At 41.3% G+C, this 8,820-nt stretch overlaps 1 long non-coding RNA gene across 1 annotated transcript in view; it reads left to right on the top strand.

The window, feature by feature from the left end:
* The window catches only part of LOC127537755 (uncharacterized), a 329,554-nt gene that overhangs the window by 206,069 nt on the left and 114,665 nt on the right, over positions 1–8,820 (top strand). The window lies entirely within an intron of this gene.

Raw genomic sequence — 8,820 nt, 5'->3', positions numbered from 1 at the left:
GGAGCTGAAACATGCCATTTGGAGAAGACACCCATCAAACTTGAGACAACTGGAGCTGCTTGCTCATGAGGAGTGGGCCAAAATACCTGTTGACAGCTGCAGAACGCTCATTGACAAATACAGAAATCGTTTAATGGCAGTGATTGCCTCAAAAGGTTGTGCAACAAAATATTAAGTTATGGGTACCATCATTTTTGTCCAGCCCTATTTCATTAGTTTGTTTTTTTAAATAATTATGTTAATCAACATTTCAAAAGTGATGGCTGATTTTGATTAGTTAATTTTCAATAAATTTTTATTTATTGTTACTTTTGTGAGTTTCAAGTGATTTCAGTGAGAATTGTGGGTTTTTCCTTCTTTAACTGAGGGGTACCAACAATTTTGTCCACGTGTGTATCTGTTATTGATAGACAACATATTTTCCAATGAGAGTTTCAAAAAGTATCCTAAGTGTCTTGTTGTGTGTGAGTGTTCCTCTAATTCAGGTTCCAATCAAACCTTGTGATCTGTATAATATTTCTTTATTCCATGAGAAAACTTCACATTCCACGCAGAATTATTGAACATTTTTGGTTTAACTGTCTTACTGAAGATCAGGCCATGTTGAACACTGTTATAATCATCAAACCTCTAACAGTCTCTCTAACCACGAGGCCTCACTGCCACTTATTTCAGACTTCACTGCAAATCACAATGAATTTCTTTTTCATACTCTGTGCATTAAAGTATTTTATGCACATTTTGCTTGTCATTTGTTTTCATATTGCATAAATACATTTTCTTAGTTTAAATTAGAGCATGTCAGTTCTAAAGTAGAATATCTTGCTGCACTTCAGAGGGTTGTTGTAAATGCTTTCAGACACTGCAACAGTGCACTATTTTTTTGTCAAATCGCATTATGATTTAGTATGTAAATTATGCACCCTAATTCATTCTCTCTTGTGTTACCAATCAGAAGTGTTTGTCTTGATACACAATTGGAAATAATCACAGTGATAAATGGCCTGAGAGTTTGCACCTCATGTACTTAGGGGGATCTATTTTCCAGCCCCATCTAAACACACTGGACTCTGCTCTTTATGCAGTGGTCGTTTTTCAGTCCTGTGATATATTTGCTTATTTTTGTAATTTTGCGTCAGTGTCTCATTTCCATCACATTTTCATTCTTATTTTTGACTGGAATGCTCCTACTAACTGCAATATGCTTGGTAACATTGTTCAGCATCTCTTATTAACTAATGAATGATGTACAGTTGACTGTGTGTCTAACTGTACATTTGCAAGATGTTTTTTTCTTTAACCATAAGGAAAAAAAAGATTTCAAAAACAATAGTCTCATTTATTTTAGTATTAATCAGTGTCATGTATTCACTTTAATTTGCAATACAGTTTTATGTAATTCAGGTACAAGCACTTTCGCCTTGCAGCAAGAAGATCCCCGGTTCAAATCCCGGGGTGGGCCTGGGAGCTTTCTGCATGGAGTTCGCATGTTCTCCCTGTGCATGCTTGGGTTTTCTCCAGGCACTCCAGCTTCCTCCCACAGTCCAAAAATATGCTGAGGTTAATTGGTTACTCTAAATTGTCTTTAGGTGTGAATGTGTGTGTGATTGTGTGTCTGTATATGTAGCCCAGTGACAGACTGGCGACCTGTCCAGGGTGTCCCCTGCCTTCGCCCAAGTCAGCTGGGATAGGCTCCAACACCCCCTGCGACCCTAGTGAGGATAAAGCGGTTTATAGAGAATGGATGGATGGATAATTGCACTATGAAAAGAAATGCACGACAAAATGTTATGAAAAAAAGTCTGCTAACTCGTGAACATGTATGTATGTAAACTACAGAGTCTAAAATATAGTTGTAAAACTCAATTTTGCAAATGTTGAATGAGGACGAAAACTTATACGCCAAAGCCTATAACCCAATTTTTGTCCTGAAAAGATTTGCAGTGAGCCTATTTATCAGTTTCCTTCCATCCATTATTTATGCACCGTATTTTCGCACTGTGGGAGGAAGCTGGAGTACCCAGAGAAAATCCACACATGCAAACTCCATGCAGAAAGCTCTGAGGAAGGCCAGGACATGAGCCAGGGATCTTTTACCTGCAAGGCAACATTGCTATCCACCGTGCAGCCCCCAAAAACCATGTGTGTGGAGGAGGGAGGGAGCGAGCCCCCATAAACTCCTGACCGATGTGCAAGTGTGGCTCTGTGCCCAATCAGCACCAAAGCAAAGCTTATCAGTTTCCATCCAACCATTATTTATATATATATATATATATATGAGATAGATAGATAGATAGATAGATGGATATACACTGTCTGTCCCAAAAAAAAGCCCCTGGTAGGGTCTCCCAAGGCAAACTGGTCCTGGGTGAGAGACCAGACTAAGAGCGATTCAGAAGACCACGATGAAAACAGACAAAGGTGAAGCCGCTACCTCGCCCGGGTTAGGGAAACCGGGGCCTTCCCCTGGAGCCAGGCCTGGGGGAGGAGCTCGTAAGAGAGCGTCTGGTGGCCGAGCCTTGGGGTCCTGTGGGGCTCGGTCGGGCACAGCCCGAAGAAGTAACACGGGGCCACCGCCCAATAGGCCCACCACCTATAGGGCAGGAAGTTGGGGTCGGGTGCTATGTACACCGGGCAGTAGGCAGGAGCGGGTGCCTTGGCGTGCCGCCCCCTGGTGGCGTAGACTAGCTCTGGGGACGTGGAACGTCACCTCACTGGCGGGGAAGGAACCTGAGCTGGTGCGGGAGGTGGAACGATACCGGCTAGATATAGTTGGGTTGTCGAACCTCGGATTCAGGAGGAGCAATGCGGATTCTGTCCCGGTCATGGAACAGCGGACCAGCTCTTTACCCTTGCGGAGCTGCTGAGGGGGTCATGGGAGTATGACCTGCCAGTCTATATGTGTTTTGTGGATCTGGAGAAGGCCTATGACCGTGTCCCCCGAGGGGCTTTGTGAGGTGCACTGCGGGAGTATGGGGTCGCGGGCTCGTTGCTACGAGCCGTTCGGTCCCTGTACGACCAAAGTGAGAGCTGTGTCCGCATACTCGGCACTAAGTCAGACACGTTTCCGGTGGGTGTTGGACTCCACCAGGGCTGCCCCTTGTCTCCAATCCTGTTTGTGGTTTTCATGGACTGGATTTCAAGGCGCAGTCATGGTGGGGAGGGTTTTTGGTTTGGGGGCCTCGGGATCGCATCTCTGCTTTTTGCGGATGATGTGATTTTGTTGGCGTCCTCGGACCATGACCTCCGGCACGCACTGGAGTGGTTTGCAGCCGAGTGTGAAGCGGCAGGGATGCGGATCAGCACCTCCAAGTCCGAGGTCATGATTCTCTGTGGGAGAAAGACGAGCAGTCGTAGGTTCCAGGGTGAAGGGAGGTGGACGGAGCAGGCGAGGAAGTCCAAAGGCGATGTGTGCATGACGAGGGGCTTGTATGCAATGACCCAGCGTCGAGCTGAAGGAAGAGCCAGGCTTTTATGCTGCGCTGATTGTTCATTACGCTCAGCTGCACTCTCTCACAGCTGCTCCTGATGAGCTTGATGAGCCGAGCATGAGAAGGAGGGGCCATGACAGCTGTGGCAGCGTAATGCACTTCTTTTCTTTGCACTTCATTTGTAAATTTTTGTGCTTTATTTTTACGTACAAGTGCTACATGTAAATGCACAGGATTTCTGTTTTTTTGCAAGCTCTTTTTTCTCTTGTTACAAATGCTCAGGTATTTTGTTTTGCAACATGCATTTAGCCTAAATATTCATTTCTACCGTTTCATGTCCTGAGCATTGTGTTTTCCTTTTTTCTATGTAGTGTTTAGTGACTACTCAGTAGAGTATTTCATTTTGATTGACTTGAGGCATGATTTGACACCATAGTTCAGTTTTGAGCACAGATTGAACTTTTTTGGAGTGAAAGTTTGGTTTTGCAAGAAGAGTCAGAGGTTTTGTGAATGTAGCTTGAAAATTGGGTTTTGTCTTCACAGTTTAGAGAAAAGGAGAGCATCTTTCCAGGAATGTGTCTTAGCAATCAAGAAAAACTGTAAATGTTTATTTAGGCTAAATGCATGTTGCAAAACAAAATACCTAAGCATTTGTAATACTTGTACATAGAAAAAAGAATTTGCAAAAAACAGAAATCCTGTGCATTTACATATAGCACTTGTATGTAAAAATAAAACACAAAAATATACAAATGAAGTACAAAGAAAAGAAGTGCATTACTCTGCCACAGCATCATTTCTCCGTACTGGGTCAGGCCACAGGACTTCATCTACATCACAGGCCGCATTTTCTCTGGACAGGCAACGGGGGGAAAAAAACCCTGTCATGCCGTATCCATGCTCCTCTTCTTAGATTTCTATCCATTGTAGTGTTTTAGCAATTAAGAAAAACTGTAATTGTGACAGCAGTGTTGGAACAGTGGCCCAATTCTGCTTCCTAATGTTCACTTTTTTAAAAATGTGTGCTATGAGTGAAAAAATGTGCTCAAATAAGCAAAAAACGTGTTCAATCTTTTGCAAGAAGTGTGCAAGAGTTTTGGAAACTGTGTACAAACCATTAGTAGTATTCAATGTTTTAACACCAGAGTCCTGTTTTTGAGAAATGTGTGCAGTCAGTTGGTGGCTATGTGCAGTGGATGGAATTTAGTGTCTTATCAATCGAGAAAAACTGTAAATTTTTTTAGCCTTTTACTGATAGGTGCAGTGGAGAAAAACAGGAAGCACAAGAGTTGGGGGAAGGCATGCAGGAAAGGGCAACAAGCAGGAATCAAACCCAGGCCACTTCATCAGGGAAGCCCCTGTACATAGGTCACCCACTTAACCCATTGAGCTACATGACAGCCCTGAAAAACTGTAATTTAAATCAGAAATGATTATTTTTCTGCCTTCTCAATGCTGCTGTTGAGTAGCAGTCTTATCTCCTCCAACATTGCAATAATCCATCTATCCATCCATCCATTCTCTATATACCGCTTAATCCTCATTAGGGTCGCGGGGGGCTAGAGTCTATCCCAGCTGACTCGGCGAAGGCAGGGGACACCCTGGACAGGTCGCCAGTCTGTCGCAGGGCCACATTGCAACCAGCAACGTATAATTGAGAATATTGGCTAACATAACAAATCTACCAATGTTCTATTTCTTAGGTTCTCACAGAACTGAGGAACGTCCAGTAACTACTGTTTGTCATAGTTTTGACCAACTCAAAATTAAGATTGCCTACAAATCATTGGCTCCGACATCGCAGCAGAACAGAAAGCCTCAAGTAACTCTTTCTAGTAACAGGCTATGTACCACAGGCTTTTAAGGGTACTATAATCAAACCTTTACTTAAAAAGCCTACACTTGATCCAGATATTTAGAGTTTCAGTCATGCTTCAGACTGTATCATAGCATGGAAACAGCTTTGGTGAAAGTCACTAATCATCTTCTCACAGTATCAGATAATGGTCTGGTCTCTATATTTGTTTGTTGAACCTTAGTGTTTCATTTGACACTGTCGCCCAATAATGGAATTAAAGGGACAGCACTGGACTGATTTAAATCCTATTTATCAGACAGGTTCCAGTTTGTTCATGTCAACAATTACTCTAAGCATAGTAAGGTTAACCATGGAGTTCCTCAGGGTTCTGTCTTAGGATCGAGACTATTCACATTATACATGCTTCCCTTAGGCAATATTATTAAGAAGCACTGTATTAATTTCACAGACTGTATAATAAAGATGGACGTAGCTACTGAGACATCACGCATTGGTTTCTGCACTGACAAAATGAAGCCAGGATTTTGCTACTTCCTGGTTGCCATCAAAAAGATTCTCAGAGGGCGGAGCCGGAAAGCAGCAATTGGTCAGACAGACTGAGTGCTGAGGACTCTGTTCCACCCACATTTACCCGCTTCTGCTGTTTACCGATGCTGCTGCTAACAACGTTAGCCTCCAAAAGTGGAGCTAAACTCTACAGGTAAGTGTTAAAATTATCTTATTGTACTTATTGTAACTTACTGTACTCTTCTCCATATCTGAACAATATCACATATAAAGCAGTGACCTACGTTATTGTAGCTGAACTTACTGTAAGTTGACATCAGACAGTAATCCCTACAGGAACGTGCAGAGCAGGGGGGAGGAGGGGGCTAAGCGCCAGCTCCTTGCCCCTTGATGCCCAAAATGCCCTTTTGTCAAAGTTGTTTTTTTTATTTATTTTATTTAATTATATTTAATTTTGTTATTTTATTTGTACTTCCCTATATCTTTTCTCCACCATAGCTTTAAAAGCCTAAAAGAAAGAAAATAACACTATTGGAATAGAAAATATGGGGAAATGGGGAACAATGCTTCATGTGTTCACATACGCACCTGTCTTGAGAGGAGAACATAGGTTAGGTTCAAAGCTTTAACAAGCTCTCTGAACCCTTTCTCCTCTATAATAGAGATGGGCTGGGAATCCTCGATCACCATTTTGACCAAGGCCTCATCCACAACATTCTCCTTTCTTAATGATGAAAAAAATAGTATTCAGTTACAGATGTCATTCGTCATTCATTTAAAATATAATCTAAAATATAAATTAACATTGTCTATGCAAACGCACCATGTAATTTTATGTTCGTATCCTGTCTTATCATTTGTCCCTAAAATGGTTTACCTGAGCTTGGCCCACCTTGGGTGGTCTCCAAGTTCTCATGTAGGACTCTATAATGCCTCCACATAGATGATATGTTTTTGTTGTTGTGGCGGGGTGGGGGGTGGGGGGTTAGTCTCCCTCTGCTTTGGTTACATTCTTCTTCTTCTACATTTAATTAGGCAGACTAGATGCATCATTGGTGTATTGCTTCCACCTACTGGATGTTATTTGTAGTCCAGAGATAATCATCTATATTTCGTTTTTATTTTCCATACAGCCCTGTGGTTATGAGAAAATTCAAAAGTCTCTTCATGTATGTCCACTCTTCTATGTTAAGTAGAGAGCAAATATCAAAAATAGACAGTCTAGCTGCTCTGAGGCCTCTATACAGTTTCCTCCATTGGGATAAGTGGAACTTACACTTACGAGGAACATGCTTCACAGTTTCGAGTTTGTCACACTCACAGTTTCTCTCTATGTGCTTCCCAGTCAAAGCCAGTCCACTTTTCAGACTGCAGTGTCCGAGTTTTAACCGGGTTCCATAAAATATTGCATCAAAAATATACATACACCGGCAACTATTTTAGTTACAGATGTGTGGTCATCTGGCAAGACCATAACAATTCTTTTTTTTAATTTTTTGCATTCATGACAGCGTTGCTTGCTGAATGTTAGGTGGCAGAAGCAAGAGGTTTTACGTCTTCCTAGAGGGAGAGGACCGATGACACATTTTGCAGGGAGTCACTGAGCAGATGACTCGTTGCTGTCGTCAGCTGTCCGGAAAGTCACTAAGAATCCAGTTTAGCACCCTGTAACACCAGATAAGTGAAACCAGAGGAAGAGCTAAAATATCTCTGCAGCAAAGGAAACTTTTTGTGTGAAATAAATTTTGTCTGGTGTTGTGACCCATCAAGAAAGGGTTAACCATAATTGAAGTCCAAGTATCAGATCAAAAGTGATTAATTTCTATATTTTTGTTTGTATTAGGTGCCCTGCGATGAATCTATACCCTAATTGCCTAATTTAGTTCAATGATATTTTTGGAACAGCGTCCCTGTGGAACATGGCATGCATGTTCTAATTTTGTTCTGTGGTCCCATTTTCAATCTCAGCTGATCCGTCTGGTCTTTGACTCCCCCTGCTGTTTATCCAAAACACCAGTCTTGTGTACATCTTTCTTTTGTAAAGTGCTGTTTTGTTTTTCTGTAGACAAGGCAATCTGAATTTATGAATGGATGGGGAAACCCTCAGTATTAATGGTAGCCACTGAAAAGGGGTGTGCAAGTCTAGGATTAATGTATGAATTCACTGATGAATAAAGCTGCTTCAACACTTGTTTAAGTCCTTTCTGTGTGATGGAGCTGTACACATTAAAGACACCCACTACTGTACTACACATCAGAACAAATTTACATTCTTACAGCAACAGTTTGTGAGTTAAATATGGCATACTCTATCTAGTATGATTATTTTAGATTCAATAGACTATTCCCTGTGAAAAAAAAAAAAAAAAAAAGATTTTTAAAAAGAGATATCCTCACATTGACAGTCTGGCGACCTGTCCAGGGCATCCCCTGCCTTCGCCCGAGTCAGCTGGGATAGGCTCCAGCCCCTCTGCGACCCTAGTGAGGATAAAGCGGTGTATAGAGAATGGATGGATGGATGGATGGATATCCTCATATTTCATATGCAGTACACAAATAATACTTTGCTGAGAAAAGAACTCACCAAAAGCAGCAAGAGCAGCAGCAGATGGCCAAAAATTATCTTTGCACCTTAACTTGAAAGAGTTTTGTGTTTTATTTTCTCATATATTAAACTTATCTTGTATTACTCAACCTAGAAGCACTGCCAGCTACTGACATTCTAGTTTCAAAATCCAACATTGATTTCTGTCACTGAATTTTCTTTTTTCAAATTTAACCAACTTCATCAAAGTTTTCACATTTTATAATGCTATGTACAAAATTGCAGGGGCTACAGTTCAGCATAAGAGAAGCATTAATGGGCCCACAAGCATGATTTTCATAGTCTAAATATTTTTGGACAACCTAATTCTGTTATGTTAGATTTTTTATTTTATTTTATTTTTGCTTAGTTTCAAACACAGAGGAAAGTTGTGTATTTATTTAATTTTCACGTATCTATGTGGACTTTTTAAAAAGAATGAATAATAGTACTAGATAAATGTGACAAATGCCCCCATG

This window comes from Acanthochromis polyacanthus, chromosome 16 (assembly GCF_021347895.1).
Source record: "Acanthochromis polyacanthus isolate Apoly-LR-REF ecotype Palm Island chromosome 16, KAUST_Apoly_ChrSc, whole genome shotgun sequence".
Taxonomy (NCBI): domain Eukaryota; kingdom Metazoa; phylum Chordata; class Actinopteri; family Pomacentridae; genus Acanthochromis; species Acanthochromis polyacanthus.
Note: the sequence above shows the minus strand (reverse complement) of the source record. Positions and strands in the feature narration are given on the sequence as shown.